Source organism: Patagioenas fasciata, chromosome 3 (assembly GCF_037038585.1).
Source record: "Patagioenas fasciata isolate bPatFas1 chromosome 3, bPatFas1.hap1, whole genome shotgun sequence".
NCBI classification, from domain to species: Eukaryota; Metazoa; Chordata; class Aves; order Columbiformes; family Columbidae; genus Patagioenas; species Patagioenas fasciata.
In genome coordinates this window covers 28,721,926-28,739,434 of record NC_092522.1, presented here as the reverse complement: position 1 = coordinate 28,739,434, position 17,509 = coordinate 28,721,926, and the positions used below count along the sequence as shown (strand labels likewise).

General features: G+C 39.5%; 1 long non-coding RNA gene across 1 annotated transcript in view; it reads left to right on the top strand.

Moving 5' to 3' along the window:
• Positions 1-10,835, top strand: part of LOC139827700 (uncharacterized) — a 35,701-nt gene extending 24,866 nt beyond the window's left edge. Inside the window, exons 2-3 of the long non-coding RNA XR_011738615.1 lie at positions 7,846-8,053; positions 10,515-10,835. This is a non-coding gene — a long non-coding RNA (uncharacterized lncRNA). The remainder of the gene's footprint in view (positions 1-7,845; positions 8,054-10,514) is intronic.
• The last annotated feature ends 6,674 nt before the right edge of the window (positions 10,836-17,509 follow it).

Here is a 17,509-nt window from a genome sequence, read left to right as displayed (position 1 = left end):
AAGCTTTAAAAAGTAAGGGCAAAAGAGTTCATTGCTCCAAACCCAGCTGACTGGCTGAGTAGTATTCTTCTCATTTGGCTTGGATATTACTGAAAGGAAAATGTGCGTGTAATATAAAAATGTGTTCTAATCACTCCACCCAGTTACAGCCAACATGAATGATGGTAACGTGTTTCAAGCTTACAAATAAAATGAGAAATGTTAAGCTAAATGGGATGTTGTTATTCTGCTGCAAATGCCTTTGAACGTCTTCCTTCAGTAGCCCTTCTTACTGCTCTTATTTCACGTGGGGAATGTTGCACCTGCCGAAATACGAGTGGTAACTTGGTGTTCTGCCTCAGCTGATGGAGATTTTTTGCTAGCCTGATACTATTAATGATAATGAAGGCTGGTTATCTCTATAAGAATAACTAGTTCTAAAGAGTGTGCTGGAAATGCTATGAATATGTGTTAGAAAATAGGGGGCAATTGGTACTCACCCCCCCCAAATTCACTGACACTGGTGTCTCTATTTCTGTTTCAGCAGCAAGATTCTGATGGAGAATGCTTTGCAGTCTACTCTTGGTTGGCTTTTGGTGTGTTCAGCTGTGTAACAGATGACAGTTACTACTATCAGCACAAATACTTAGTACTGTTGCTACTATTTATTGCTATTAATACCTATTCTAACAGTATTGCTAGGCACTAGTAGTACTAAATGTTAGATACTAATGCTATCCTCTAATACTAGGTAATAGCAGTAGTAAATTCACCATGGAATATATAGTGTATTAATACTATTTAGTATTAAAATAAATTCTTTGGATAAATATACTTCAAAATACAGACTCTTCAAAGTTGATCACATGTATCCTTTTCAAGGGGAAATCTAGGCTGATCTCATAAATCCTCACATTTAGTTCAAGAGGGAAGTTACAATAAACCTCATCTAGTATTTATCATTTTATTCAATTATATTGTCTTCTTTGATTTTCTGTTGAATTACATGACTTCAAATCTCATAGTCAAAACACTAGCTGGAGATATTTTGGCTAATAGTGCCATAATCAAACTATGGGCAGCATCTAAGACTTTGTGTTTTAAAACTACCTTTTCTTTCTTCCTTTTTTTTTAATTCGTATAAATCCTTCTCTCTTGTATCTTGACGTAAATAAAAACAAATCCTTTCCTACACTTCCTTGCAACAACAAATGATTTGTTTTAATAGCTTTTATTTTCTTGTTTAGTGAAAGACCCTTGGCATAAGAGATAACAAATGATTTTAAACAACGAAAACGTTTTAAGTTCAAGGTGAGCTAATTCAACTTACTTCGTATGTACTGAGGAGCAAGAGTACATGCACACGGGAGCAAGCTATTGTAAATCAGTGGCTGTGTGGTAACTAGGCTCTCTATACTCTTACCCTGTCATAAATGCAAGGTAGTTTACTCTGAATTGAAAGACGAGGAAGTGTCCTCACCATTACCGTGAGAATATACACCAGTAATTACCCCAGAGCAGCTGATATGCGGCGGCTGCTTCCCTGCGTGCACTGTTCCTCGTGATATATGTGAGATAATTTCAGGGAGTTTATCCCTAATAGGTGACTCCAGGATTGTTACTCCTTACAGCGTGAGAAAATGTCATATTAGATTTGAGGAAACAGAGCCTCTTCTTTGGCTTTTTTTTATTTGCAGTGGGTGGTAGTTCGCTCTAATCACCATGCTGTATCATTCCTTCCCTCTTGCTGGATCTCTAAGTTGCAAGTGGCACTAGTTTCCTTGAGAAATTCTGGATGAAAAATATTTGGGCTGAAATTTTTATATCTGTGGAACTTTTTTTTTTTTTTAAATTTATTTTGTGAGTGAGCAGTTCTTGTCCAGGACTCAGCTGATAATGACTCATGTGGATTCAGAAAGCAGTAAAGAACTAAATATCCAGAAAATACTTGCCACGCAGGTTTTCAATGACAGATCCCAGCTACTAAGCAGAAAATAATCTAGGTTATTAGAACCCAGTCTTGCAGTATGTGTTAACTCTGGTTCTAATGTGTTAAACGGCGTATCGTTCCTCCGTTTATTCATTCATTACCTGATGGGTCTTTCTGTTAATGAACAAAATGCTGTGTTTTCCAGCTACTGTATTTTTTTTACCAAACTAATCTTTTTAAATGTTGTGAAAATAACTGAAATTCCTTAGAAAAATTATCAGAATTCACCCTTTTAGAAGTACATAAAGCCTTTTAAAACCTACGATTTATATGCATTTTCTAAAAATTTGCAGGTGGCTGGGGATTTTTTCAATGAATGGAAATCTATCAAGAAATGGAAAAATAAATTGGTGACTTTTTGGCAGTAGTTTACCCAGTTCTGTTCCTTGGTGCCATAACAAGGTTTTGTGTGTCTGCTCAGAGGTGATTGTCTTCCAGTGGTGGGTGAAGAGAGTCCTATGTGTCTCTTATCTCTTTTAGATATTGTAAATCTTTGTAAAGTACTTAGATTCTCAGGATGAGCAACAATATTGAAGGGCAAGGCATTATTTAGTTCAAGTTCCGTGAACTATTTTATGTTTTTGTCCTTCAAAGAAGTTCAGGGCTCAGTAAGTGCATTATAAAGAAAGATAAAAGAATTTTGTAGTACAGAGACTAAAGAAAGAACTGTATCTTTCATTATTTATGAAATGAACACTAAAATTATTGTCTTTAGAAATGCAGATAAACACATTACATCCCTAACAAGCTATGTTTCATGGAAAAATATATTGCAGTTGGAGAGGTTCTCTCTTTGAAGTCATCTGATAAAGGATTTTAATTGAGATCATTTCAATATGCAAATATGGTCTGGCCATTACACATCATTAATGCTTAGGCTTAGTGTAAATATTCCAGTCTAAAGGCTGGCTTTCTGCATGTTTCCCACCTACACGGAGAGAGCTTATCACAGGCAATTATCTTACCCAAATAAAAAATGTAAATGGGAAAGTTAAATAAATAAAAGAACATTCTGATGGAATCACAGTAATGTGCTTCTTGGTTAACATTAGCCCTGACTTTCGGACAGCCAGACTCATTAATGTGCTTGTCTTTTGCTTACGCGTCAATCTCAATGAATCTTCCTGTATTCCACAATGATATATGCCTAGTCATATCTTTCCTATCTAACAAATAAGCCATGAGATAACAAATGCAGGATCAATACAGAAAACTATAATCTTAAGAGAACATCATCTCGACTTTTGGTCTTGATCAGAAATAGAATCACAGAAGAAAGAAGTAATAAACTGAACTCTCGCTGGAATAAGTGATATCCTATGGACTTTGGATACTGTATGAGTTAGCAGGTATTTAGAAATCAAGCTCTGGACATTCCATGGAAACACATAATTACATATGAGTTTTTTTTGGATGCTCAAAAACAGCAACAAAAAAGACATCCAGCTCTCAGTAACAGCTGAAAGGACTGAGATGCCAAATGTTCAGTTGTACTACTGAAAGTATTCCTTACAGTGGCAGAGTTCACATACCCAAGATTGGAGTTTAACTTATGTCTCCTGGTGTGTCCTTAAACTGGCTGCAATAAGAAAATCCAATTCTCAGAGATCAAAGCTATTGTAAAAAGCCATTCCAAGTTGTGTGTCTCGTTCTGCGTTAGAAATACACAACTTCTCAAGGTCTTCTAGAGCAAGAAATTCATTCTGTTTGGAAGCTTAATATAGCACTTGTAACATTCATAACCAAACCCATCCTGTGATTTATAGGTTACGGTGACTAATTTTAATGTCGATACATTTATTCAAAGCACAGTCTAAATAAAGGTTTAGTGTCGATCACATTTACAAACACTACAGTTTGAAATAATTAAAACAAACAGATGAAAAAAATACCTGCTAGTTAATTCTACTTATACATGTATTTATTATTATGCAAATCAGGGAAAAAACCTTTTCAAATGGTGTCATCTTGTCTCTCGGCAGCATTTACAATATCTGTATTCAAGCTAGTTCCTGGTGGCTGCCTAGGCTGTGGGCTGGAAATCAGGAGGGCCACTTCACTTCTCATTTTTGCTCACTCATCTTTAGTCAAGACACTTGGTCCCTCGGCACCACTGTTTCGTAATCTGTAAAATGAGACATACTCTCCTTTGTAAGATAATGTAAGACTGATGTATTTAAAACAGTCACTAAGCTTCTTGTGTCTACGGTGCTTTCTGAGCTGTTTTTTTCTTCTGCCAGCGATGTGGACTAGGTCAAGGGAAGGCATCCCTACCTTGCAGTCTCTGTGAAACATCCAGAACTGCTCTTGACTCCGCAGTGGAGTCTTGTCTTGTGGGTACATGAGAAGGTTTGTAGGAATGAGTTGGCCACAGTCATAGGCCTGGCCAGGATTCATAGCCAGCCCCTTTGGCAGATTTGCTCAGTTAGTAAGAACCACATTTCCATGGTTTCTCCTGTGAACCAGATCTTTCTGTCCTCTATCCACATCCACCCTCCTGATCACCTCCATCCTGACCCATCTCCTTCCACTTCTATCTGCATTTTCTTTCAGCCATTTTTCAGTGGACTCTTCCAGAGATGTCTCTTGACGTATTTCTACTGCTTCTTTTCCTTGGTCTATTAAAATTTCATCTAATGGACCTTCAGACGCATTTAGAGGTGGGCTGTGGGAGGAGGAAGGAAGAATCCTGTGACAGTGAGAAGTCACTGGAAAGTGGTTTTGGGAGTCTAAGTAGGCCTGCTTTCTTCAAGTGGATATAATGAAAAGTCCTGCTGGACAAATACATATATTTGTACATGATATTGACTATCTGGACCAGTATTCACATGACTCTGCCGTTAACTTTCTGCCCACGTGACACTCTATAGACAGGTCAACTGATGATAGACTTCCGCAGAAGTTCAAACTTCAAACTCCACTTCAGAAGCACATGAAGATGCTGCAACCATTCTGTCCATCGTGGTCAGTGGTTGATATGTAAATTCATACGGTCGTTTGCAGCTTAGACAGGGGTATGCAGGAACACACTCCCCTGGCTGTGGAAAATGATGTGTCGTAGTTGTGCTTGCTTGATGGGTCTTCTGGATTCCCGCGGGCTGAAATCAAATGTTTACCTCAAACATCCATGTAGCAACTCGGTCCTTTCAGCTGTCCGTTCACAAGAACCACCGCTGGGTTTAGGACACTGTCCCATGTCCCATCCCCAAAAGCTTCACACAGGAGAGTTCCTGCTACTGGCACTACTTTTCATGTCCAGGACATAATCACAGGATGGGTTTGGTTATGAATGTCACATTTGATCAGACTGGGATGAAATGTGGCGTTTGCTCATGCACAGCTCCTGCTGACTGCAAATGCCAGTTGAAATCCCTTCTATGTTGGTGGGGCAGGCTAGGGACAGGGAGAGCACAGGACACAACTGCTCCTCCCCAGCAGCTCAGACCCCGTAGAAATTAACCCAGTGACTCCAGCTGTTGGAGCAAAACCTGTATTACTTATAAACGGTGAAGCCAAGGCACTAGAGGTTTTGCTTTGGTCAAACTATCTTCCTGTTTCCTTAGGTTCGTGGGGATCATAATTTTATCTTAACTGCGGTGCTAGTGGAGGTCTCATTAGCTACTGTAAAGCTAGCTCAGTTAGGTCTGCAGAACACCAAGGCTAAGGTGACGCTTGATCCTGTTTGTCACAATACACTGCATAACAGCAGCGTGTGCCCAGGCACCGTATATCTGTGAGACTTTTAAGATCTCAACACCATTTCCCAAAGATCTCCAACCTGTCATAGTTTCTTCCTCTGTTTTACGAGAGAACTTTGAAAAATTCCCTGGAATTAATGGAAATTTTGTGCAGATGGAAATCTACAGAGGACATCTCATTTCAGTATTTAGGAAAGAAGGATGCATTTCCAACTCTATTTTGAAATAAATCTTGTTTTTGTTGTCCTTATTATGTAATCTAAATGTCATGAGTCAAAGTGAAATTTTTATGCGGCATTTCAAAATTCGGGCATTTTGTTCAGATTCAGAACAAAGGCAGTGTGTGAAATCCAGAACCGGAAGTCTGATGTCCATGAGGCTTTGCCAGCTGCCAACCATTGCCAAAATCTGGGCAAATTCATCTGACTCTTACAACTGGATCCAGTTTTCACAGGGCCCAGGACCAAAGCTCTAGATCCAAGTGCTGAATGTTTGAGAATATTTATTCAGGAGGGGAACTTCTTTTCTTGCACTTTTCCTTAAAAATCTACTTGTAAATTTTGGAAGAATGTGTTGTTTCTGTGATAAGAAAGAGGTTTGTGTACTGGATCGAGGTTGGAAGTGAGGGATTATTGACTCAGCACAGAGACCTGCAACAATCCAATTCAGGTCAAAGAGGAGTGAAAAATAGGGAAAAGGCAAGAAAGGAGAATCAAAGAGCTGGGGCTGAGAAGGGACTGGGATAAGGAGAGATCATACAGTGTTGGAAAGCAGAGAAAGAAAGGGAAAAAAATATGAGGAGAGGAGAGACAGGACAAAGAAAAGGGGGAAAAATAGAAAAAGTACAGAGGGCAGAGAGCAAAAAAAAAAAAAGAAGAACTTAGAGACAGAAGGAAAAGCTGCAGGGAAGAGGGTTTATTAGAGAAAAAAACCGCAGCTTGCTGAAATATGGTTGGCATAGAAGATTTTTATTTCATACCCTGCTGCCTAGGCTCTGATGATTCCTAGGCTGAAGGTATACGACACTGGTAGATAACATACAGGCAGCTTCTGTGCTCTTCTGAAAAGCTTTTTGTGTCCCTGACAAGTTGTTCTAATTGCACAAGTTCAAACACTTCAGATGTTCTGTGTGGCTGCAATCACTTTAGAAAGGTTGATGTAGAAAAGCCATCTCTCTGTAGTATCCATAGACTGACTTTTCTTTAAAAGTGCTTATGTTAGTAGTTTAACTTTCTTGATCTAAGCACAGAGCTGACACTGTAAATATCTTGAATTAAAAAAAAAAATGGGTTGCAGGAAATTTGTGTGGAAAATGAAATTTGCCTCTGTATATTCAGTGGGACTGGCTGTATCTTTTCCTGAACTAAGAAATGTTTGTTCAAGCACTTCCTTCTGTCTGTCTCCAGCACACCTAGGCTCTTTATCCAAATCTAGCTCAGCCACATCACCCACCAGCTTCACTTTTAATGAGTAACAGAAAATGCTTTGAACTTTCAAAGCCCAGGAGAGTACATGAAACTTATTATGATGTGACCAGGAAAAGAACAGTACATGTCTCACCTGGGACCTCATTTGAGGTCCTCTTGGGAGGTGATCATGGAAATGGCAGAACTGACTGAGCTAAAAGAGCAGCATAATGGGGGAAAAAAATGGGATTAGCAAGCAGAGACGAGGCTAATAGATTTTGAGGCTCCTTTCAGTGCTGAGGGGAAGAGTTGGTTTCACAAAGGGATTGTGGAGGTAGGAGTTGTTCAGAACTAGAAAGCCAAGGTTGCAGAGTAAGGTGAAATAATGTTCCAATAGAAAAGACAAGTATTTAAAGGGGAAAGAGTATGTGGGAAACGAAGCAAGGGATTAGGACTTTGAGTCACTTTAACCCTTCAAACTGTGTATATTGCTCTCTATTTCTCTTTTCTGGTTTGTGTCACCTAAAGCGAAAACCTGGGAGTGCAGGCTCTGCTTGTTGAGTACAGAAGTGTGAGAGAAGACAACTGCAGATGATCTCTTGAGAAGAATAGCTACTGTGTCTCTTTGCACTTAGTCCTTTGAGTAATCTGAAGGGGAAGACAATTCAGATAGATTATAATGCAACAGAAATACAGACCTCCAAAGGAGATTGGGGAAAGTATGGTATTTCTTTCCACTTTTTTCAACCACAAACAATATTTTTTTTGGCAGGATGGAAGCAAAAGCATCTTAGTAAGCTGGGCTGGCGAAATAATACATTCTATGAGCTGTGAGGCTGTAGAAGCAGCACACGTTGGCTGCACTTAATCTGTGATACACTTGGCTGTGCAATCCAACTTGCAGACCTGGACATGGAGTGTTCACACAACACCATGCATGTGGAGGAATTGCTGTTGCAGACACCGTTCACCATTCCCAGGTATATCACCTTTGGGCGTGGTAGATATCCTGGATAGGTAATTCACACTTTGGCTAGATAACATACTTCCAATCTTACCTCTGCTTTGTCAGAGAATTGGAGTTGTATGGCATAAGAAGTATAGCTTTGTAAAATGTATTGACATGGAAAAAAGCAAGAAATACTCGTTCTCTTGAATATACTGAAAGATCTCACCCCCAACACTGCAATTGTGGTAGCACAGAGGAGACCGATCACATTACTGGGATCTTGGCCTGAAGAGTATAGACTCATCCAAGACTGCTTGTGGGGAGAGGTGACAAAGCACATATGGGGAGATTAAATAAATGCTATGATTTCAGTTTCAGTGAAACAAGACTCTCACCCTCTTAAATGTCTACTAAAATGATCTTTATCTGATACATTGGCACAGGAAAGTTGGCTATTCAAACATTGCAGGGGAATGGTGATGAGTTGGTTGGAGAGGGAGACGGGCCTGTAGAAGTTAATCTATAGTTTAAACAGCCCCAGGTACTCATAAAATCAAAAGATGATAACAGCAAGATTTTTCCTTCCACCTGTTTACATATGTTATGAAAGGCACTACAAAGAAAACATCGGTGTTATATTCTGACAGAGTGTAGGAGTTGGCAGATGTTTGCTAATTAGAAGAATTCATGTAATGAAACAGTACTGAGGGTTCACAAGAGGTGCCATGTTTGCACACATCAGCGCACGTGTGCATCCTCTTTCACACACCCCCATTCCCTGGGCAGCACCTGCTCAGCCCATTGTTCTTGGGCTATGGTCAGTGTAGAGGAAAAAAAAAAAAAACAACGTGTAAAACCAGATTTGAGGTAGGTTGTCCTTTCCAAAGACCATTTGAACTCTAGTCGGGTGTGAACTTACCCACTGACAGCCCTGCTCACCTGAGCAGTCTGGGACAACTAGGGAGCCTGTTGCTTCTTGTAAAACTATGGGAACTTTGCAATGCACTGTCAGACCTCCAAGTGGGAGAACAGCATCTAATGGCTGTAGGTCAGAGCTGGTTTAGGTGACAACTCTCAAACACCTTACAGAAGAGGGCAGTCAGACATATCACACTAACAATGGTGTGAACAGTGATATCCCTGCATACTTTTTCAGGCAGAACCCTACTTGAGGAAAACCCTCATTACATAAAAAACCAAAGGAACAAAGTCCATGTTCGAGCTTAGTGAGGGCAAAACCTGGCCTAAGCAGCAGAGCCTTCTGACTGTGCCTTCATTTGCCACTGTCTTTTCGGATGTGGGATCACAAAGCTGATTTTTATCAGATAGCCAAGTTAGAAGAACTTTGGTCTTTGTGTTTTAAACAGGAGCCACCTTTGCAGTGGTGGGCAGTGCATCTCCACAGACACTGCAATAAAGCATGGGGAAAGTTTTCGGGGAGGCAATTCTGAGTGCACAGGACACGTGGAAGTGCCCAACTCAAATTGCAGATGCCTATCCCCTTGCAGTTAGGAAATATGAATTATCTTATTCCTGGTTGCTTATTATTTTATTTTGTCCCAAATTGAGATAAACAGTGAGAAGAATTAGAAAAAAAAACCTACACTGATTCAGTTCAGGTAAACTTCCAAGTTGGGTTTCAGGAACTTGGGCTAAGTTTGCTATGTTGCTTGGTGTGGCTGTTCTTGAAGGCTCTAGTTCCTCACCTGCAACATGGGGCTCCTGGCTGTGTCACAGGAAGCCTCATAGCAAACTGTGAGACCAGATTCATCCCATACATTAAGGTGTTTGGAGAACTTTGCATAGTATATGCCGAAAAGTGCAGATTTATATTGTCTTGAATGTCTGTGTTCAATGAAACAGATGTGTAACAGGTGATTCATGGCATTCCTTACTTCCAGTTAATCTGTACATAGTGTGAAAACAATTTTCTTTGTGGTTTCTTGTCACTTCTGCTTCGAGTTCCAGCAAAAATCCAGAAATGCAGAGGAGTGTTAACAGACCCTCCCCTTGCAGCCCAAGCTAAATATTTGTTCTCTCTTGATGATTTTTACCTTAGTCGCAAGAGTTCCATAAAGCAGGTATCTGTGCAAACTCTGCAGGGAAAATGATTGTTTGTTCATCTCAGGTCATTTTGGGTGCTTGCAAATTCATAATTCAACAAGACATGAGTTATTTTGGCCACAAGAATGGTGAAGACTTAACATGTATTCAAATTTACCAGGTAAAGAGTAGATGTGGGAAGAAAATGCAAGATGTGCTTAACACTTGTGGTTTTATAGCCCTCCGAACTTTCCCTTAGAGCAAGTATTTCTTGTACTCCTACACTACATCTGTAGGAGTCCTATATTCTACCTCAGGATATTTGCATAGCCCAAAATTGATGTCAATGATAAAATTCAAAGTGGTTAGCAGGGTGGGGAGGGGACAATCAAAGGTCAACTCGAGGGGTCTCAGAACAATTCCTGTGACAATTTCTCTTGTCCCTACAGAGATCCGGTGGTGGCTTTCTTGACACGAAGGCTTAAGAGAACCCAGTTCTGTTCTCCATCACAGTTTCTCCACATGGCCCTGCAGCAGAGGGGAGAGCTGAATCTCCAACCTTACTTGGAACTGGTTTTGTTCAGTTTGGAGAACTGGTTTTGTGTCATTATCACTATGACCAAGGAGGGCAGATTTAGTGTCCTTCTTGATTACTCGAGCATTAACAGTTCCTGAAATACACCTGCAGACTTTCTTGCCCGGATTAGTCTGAGCATTTTATTTGAAAAAAACCTGCATCCTTCATATGCAACATTTAACATCTTGCCTGTCATCTCCACAAAAGTTAATCTTACAGCACAATAAGGTATAAGGTTGTATCTTCTAATGGTTTTAAGTGCTTCTCCACTAAATTATAAAAACCACATAGCTGAAGAAAAGAATTAAAATTAGATCGATTCTTTGTTATTTTACTGGGTTACTTTTTTTAAAAATATTTTCAATAATTTTTATTTCCAAAAGAAAGACATTTTCTGTCTTTTTGCAAGCTTTTTCTTTACTGGTTTTGTACAATCACAGTTTCTATGTCAAAGGCAGATAAAGGAACAGAAAAACTATGCAAAACAGAACAGATTTACACTTGTCATCTAAAGTATATGGTTATACAGAAGTAAGATTAAGATCGGTCCCTAACTGGATAACTGCACATAAGAATTTGTTTAAAATGCTTTGTGTTATTCTAGTATTGTTATTACTGCATCTCCTGATCTTACCTGTATTAATTTTCATGATACCTCAGTGAGAAGAAGATTAGTACCCCTGTTACGTGAAAGGGGACAGAGGCCTAGAAACAATGGCTTCCAAAAATCACAAAGAAAATCTCAATTAGGTCAGTGAATAAAACTCAGGTCTTCCTAAATATTGGTACTGAAACTAAGAGAATCCCTCTGTGGAACTAAGCAGTAAATGTTGAAAACAGAATATTGTATTAATTCTGTGGCTAGCTTTTGAAAGTCCACATGAAGCCACATACTAGTTGTCTAAGTGCCATATAGTGGGTCTATTCACACTGTTCATTAAACTTCCAGTCTATCACTATGGTTTAGGATTACCCTAAAGCTGAGTAAAAACTAAAATGCTTAATATTGTTTCATTCAATTAACTGAATCATCGCAAGCGTGCTTGTTGCAGGACATCAAGCACAAGACAGGAGTGTGTTGGAAGTGAATTTACAGCAAGCTGAAAAATACAGCAACACATCTCCTCATGTCAAACCCTGATAATGGATGAGCTGTTTGCTCTTATGTCCTTCCTCAACCACATGCACTTTCAAGACAAGCTTTTTAAACATTTCTGTTGAATGAGCCTTTTAACTTTGGCAGACAAGACCATTCCAAGGAATGCTGCTCATACTGTGATGCAGACAGAATTTCTCCCGAGAAAGAGGGTCAAGATAAGGCCCTTCTCTTTTAGTACAGCAGATGTGTCAGTCCAGAAGGCCGCAGTCCCCATGGTGACTTTGGTGGTGACACTGTTCCTTGCTGGTTTGCATCCCTGGTTGCTGCTGGACAAGCTCCACACCGTATCCATTTTTCACCTTACACCGTGAGTGCTGCTGCAGGATTTATGGCAAGTCCTGGAAGCGTCTCTTGGAAAGTGTCTGACTCTGTAGGCTGCAGTGGCTTCCTTGAAAATGCAATGGTCTTGTGTTATATGTTGTTGGGGTGTGCCGATGGTGCATTTTGCTCCTTACAGGCCTCTTTCCACATTAACCCAACTCATTAGAACAAGTGCAGCTCAAACAAATTCAAATGTGTTTGTACTCATATACGCTCAGATTCCTGTGTTTGTGTTGGATTTACCCTTGGAGCAGTTAATCCTCAGCCTATTTCGAAGGTGGAATTTTGGTACAGTGGACTGCAGTGTCTCAGGTCTGTTGACTGTGGATCAGGAAAGGAAAACTTTTTAATGGGAGAAGCATCCATTTTTTCTCTCTTCTATCTCTGATAGGTTGCCTTTCAGTTGTAATGGAAAGACTGCACAGGCTACAAATAATGTGGAGTGTTGTGGAAACAAAGTGCTCCATAGTGATTGGAAAAGTTTCTCTACTATCTGTTCATCTGCAACTGTGTTTTAAAGCTTTCCATGAAAATGTCGAAATGAAGCCTGACATGACTTCCAGCTTCTAAGGTAAGTAGTCAGACTTTCTAGGTTCAGAGGCTGAATTTTTGAGTAAAACTCTACAAAATGTAAGAGCTGGCCAGTTGATTCCAAGGCAGATGTTGCAATTACATTTCCCAGGAATTATTAAACTTCCTTGTCACTTTACTGTAATTTCAATCCTTCATCAGTATGGAGGATCATCAATGTAATCAAGGCTTTGTCACGAGCGGGAGGATCCATGTGGCAAAACCCTTGTGGCTGAGTAATGAAGAAGGTGGAGTGAAACATACTTGTTTTCTGTGTCCCACACTGCCCTAGAGTGCTATGAACAAGCAGGCTGAAGTTTCAAAAAGTTATTCTTAAATTTATGTAATTAATAGCAATGAGATAGGATTTCCAGTTTTCTTAGATGACTTTGACAATCTCAATGACAGGATTCATTTTGATGGATGTGAAGTTTTAAATCTTTCCCTTCCTTCCTTCCTTCCTTCCTTCCTTCCTCCCTTCCTCCCTTCCTCCCTTCCTCCCTTCCTCCCTTCCTCCCTCCCTTCCTCCCTTCCTCCCTTCCTCCCTTCCCTCTTTCCCTCTCTCTTTCCCTCTCTCTCATCCTCTGTGTGCTTTTTTTTTTTCCTTCAACCCAGTAACTAGCAAAATAAATGTTAAAATAGAAATGGGAATTAACAAATGGAATAAGCTGCTGACAAAACATACATAACAGTTGTGGTGTAAACACCCTGCTCAAAAGACCAGATTTTCCATAATATCTGTCAGTTTGCAATAAGGAAATAAAAAATGCTTCACAGAGCAGTATAAATAAATAACAGTGTGATGTGTAACTAATATTTTCTAATTTTCATAGGAGCCACCATCTTGGCAATATTGTGTTGCTTAGGAACTGATAAAAACATGTCTTTTTTTGTTTTGTTTTTAATGGTTCCTTTGTGCCCTGATATTTTTCCAAGTTGGCAGCGGTAAGGAAAAACAATGTGATTTGGTTAGATTCAGCCCTTCTCTCTCTCAAGTCTGGAACAGAGCAGATAAGAACTTGTGTGTCAGAATACAAAGTTTACTCAGCAAGAGTCAGAAGCTTTTGATGTTTGCTATCCAATCTGGCCGGGCATCTTTGAAGTTCAGTTACTCATACTATAGCCCCGTTAGTAAGAAAAAGCCATTTTCCCTATGTTAGTTAAAACACTTGATGAATAAGAGCAGCCACAGCAAAAACAACAAAATATTGTCTTCAGCGCTGATCCAGGCATTTTTATTTCTGTTGGTCCAAAAGAGTGAAAATATAAAATCAAATATACGGAAGAAAATGGAAAGTAAATTCTACATTGTAATTGGATATCCTGTTCCCAGAATGTGTTTCTATATGTAGTTCATCAGTTAAATGTAGTACACAACTTAGTCATTCTAAAGGCTCTAAAATACTCAACTGCATCCTCTTTGTATGCCTGTCTTTGAAGTTAGATATTGGTCTCATTTGTTAAAAAGAATGAAACTTCTTAAATGCCTTAACCAACATCAACAAGTAACTCTTCTGACACAGAAAAATGAATTTCCATTCCCATTTTTTTTTCTTGGTCAAGAGGTCAAATTCACAGCTGGTGTGAATCAGCAGGGTGCCTTTCCAGTTGGTGGACCTCTGCCGATTTACACCAGCAAAGGATGTGGCCCAGGAAGGCTGAGATGAAGGAAATTGCCCCCCATCACAGGGCGGGAAGTGGAACCCAACCCTGAAACACCGTCACATGCTTTAACTACAAGTGTGTAATTAAAGCAGGAAAAGCAGCATGGCTTGTGGTGTAACTCTTATCAGGGCCTTTTGAACTATGCAATGAATTCTTTAATTGGCATGGATAAATTCCTTTCACTTGAACAAAATCCAGCCACAGTGCTAAATATTATAGATGTCAAATATTAAAATGATTTTCCTGTGCTACTAGTAGTGTTCTTTGAAGGAACAGTGTCTTTGTTCTAGGAAATAAAGCTGTACAATCAGTATACAACTAGTGAAGTCTCACATTTTCTACATTTTACTGAGTAAGCCTTAGACAACAAAGCAGAAACTCTTCTCTTTCATCCATTGTGGGTTCTCAAGGAGACCAGTGTTTGTGATTTCTTTTAGGGGCAGTTTACATTTGGTAGCCAAGTAAAAATTACAACCACAGAAGGAATACCACCACCTTTAATTGGAATTCTGAAGTCTCAACAAATTGTAACAAATCAAAATTCTATTTTTATTGTAAATATGCACTGATGCACTGAGTTAGCTGTTGGGAAGATGGAAGGCTGGTATAAATGATACAATTGAGCTACAAAGTGAAACATTGCACAATGGAGAGATGTTTTTTTTCCAAGCTTTTCTTCTGTGAGACCCTGTCAAATAACCATTGAAGGGTTTTTTATTAACATCTGGGTATTTAGTGTATGGTATTGAAATTCTTTCTTTTCCTTCTTCTTCCTCTTTTGTTACATTCTCAGCTCTATTTCATGCTTTGCCTCCTACCAACAATCTATTGACCTTTCCCATTAGGAGCACACGAGGTCTGGGAGATGAATACCAATTCTTCAGCATGATAGAAGACACTGCACACAGATTGACACACACACACATTCCATCTGGTAAAGAAAGAAGCTGAATGATGTTATGCACTGCCCCACCGATCGATGCATTTTGCCTTATTGAAATATATGGAAGATGTTCGTAAGATGACTCAGAGGTTTTGGAAGAATTTGTCCAGTCTTGAGTTCCTGTAAGGCTGTCTGGCCTGGAATGTGCTTCAAACAGACCCGTTTTACCTCAGAGCTAGTGGAAATAACAGGAAGAAAAACTTCCACTAAAACTCAGAGATCGTGATTGTTGATATTTCTACCATTAAAAGAGAGACATCAACATATCTTCTTGATGAAGTACTAGGTTATTGTCAAGTCTTTTTCTCTAAGAAGGAATGAAAAACATAGCAAAGAGGGTTAACATAGAGATAGTGGACTATGCTGCTGATTTTTTGACCTCAAATCTTTCTATAGGAGGGCATGGACACCCCTCCAGCCAGAGACAGCATTTGCTCTACATGACCAAAAAATGCAGATATTACTCATTTCAAAATAGGCAGAAGTAGACTAATGTGAGACAAAGTTAGGAATGAATCAAGGGTTAGGTCTTACAAGGGGGTTTCCTTAACCTGGTGACTGGATCTGTTGTCTGCTGGGTGGCCCGTGGTAAGAAGCGATGAAAGGGATGTCTGTGCAGGTGCATCTTCAGTGGGCTTAGAAGTCTCATTGGTGGATGCCAGAGATCCATTGAACTCTATGTTCTCCAGAAGCTTGGTGCAGGTGGGTTTACCATTCAGGGAGAGAGAGGGAATTTCTTGTAAGAGATCTTTGTAAGAAGGGACAGTTATACACATAGATACAAAAATATTTCATACACATAGACACAAAAATACTTCTTTAGCAACATGTTAATTAAGAATGAGCAATGTGTTTAAATTCAGCAGGGAAGCAGTTTTGCTGACAGTTGATCTGTCCTTGCAGACACGTTCTGTGCCCTTATCAGGGTAAAAAGATGTAGTTCATGGGATGCTGGGCTTTTTTTATTTTTTTACTCCCTGTGGAATAATACCTATATCCCAGGGTAATGCTATTAACAAACTTTTCCTCCTACACAAATGGCTGAAAGGTGGTTCTTGAGATATAAACCAGCAAGGGAAAATCAGCATAGCTCCACAAAGCTGATTTACTGCTGTCTTTGTTTTGATCCAATGTATCTGGTCTGTAAAATGAACCTTTGCCCAACAGAGGATGTGATTTTTGCGTTGAAAACACCATGTAATCCTAGAAAGATAAACTGCTGGGAGTTTTTATTTCATGTGCAACATGACTCTTTTATATTACTTGGTCAGCGGAAAGAAATCTTAGAAGTTCTTCCGTGTAATTGTGAATGAGATCATTGGACTTCAATTCCTATATGTGTGCAAACTCTGAAATTAGGCGTTAAGTCTGACTGTGTACTTAATAATCCACTTCACCACAAAATAGTCGCAGGCACTGTACAGCCCTGCCGATACTATTTTTCTACCTCTATCTGGACTGAAAGTATCTGTTTGGACTGTAGAAAAGGAAACTCTCTGATAAATCCACTTTTGTCTCTATATTCTGTGCTATACAGCAACTGCTGCTGGTGGCTTGCCGCAGTGAGAATCACAAGCGCGTTGTTTTTGTTTGAGGACACGTGGAGCTCATTGCATGAGAGCAGCTATCATTTCTGGTTCAGACTTCACCATGGCATTTGTGATTTGAAGGTATTACGCTGTATAGCATTCTTTTATTTCCCAGATTCTCCTTCCAAAGAGAGGAAACTCGTAGGCTGATGTTTTGACAGTAAAGCAAATGTCGATTGCTCTTTTATAAATCCTGACAAGCTACTGTATGTAACGTTTATTTAGTGCTCTGTGTGTGTTGCCAGCAACACTAGCTAAATTTCTTCAGCAAAAATAAAAGGGTTCAATCAATCATATGATCTGGGCAACCTATATTTATATCTCCAGTGTGTCATAACCTAGCGTTGCTTGTCATTTCTTATCTGATCTACAAATATTACAAAAGCAATTTTCTGTCAGACTAAGCCTTGATCACAGTTGACCTCAAACACCTAAGCATATTTACTGGAGAACCTCCAAAGCTCCACGAATATTTACAGGTGGTGTTCTCTCTCTGCTGTACCCATCAGTATCAAAGAAAACCTACTTGATGTTTTCTGGTTAGGGTCCTTCCACCTTCATCCACCTTCACGTCACTTACCTTTTGGTAGTTTCTAAACGCTCTGGAGACAAAATATCTT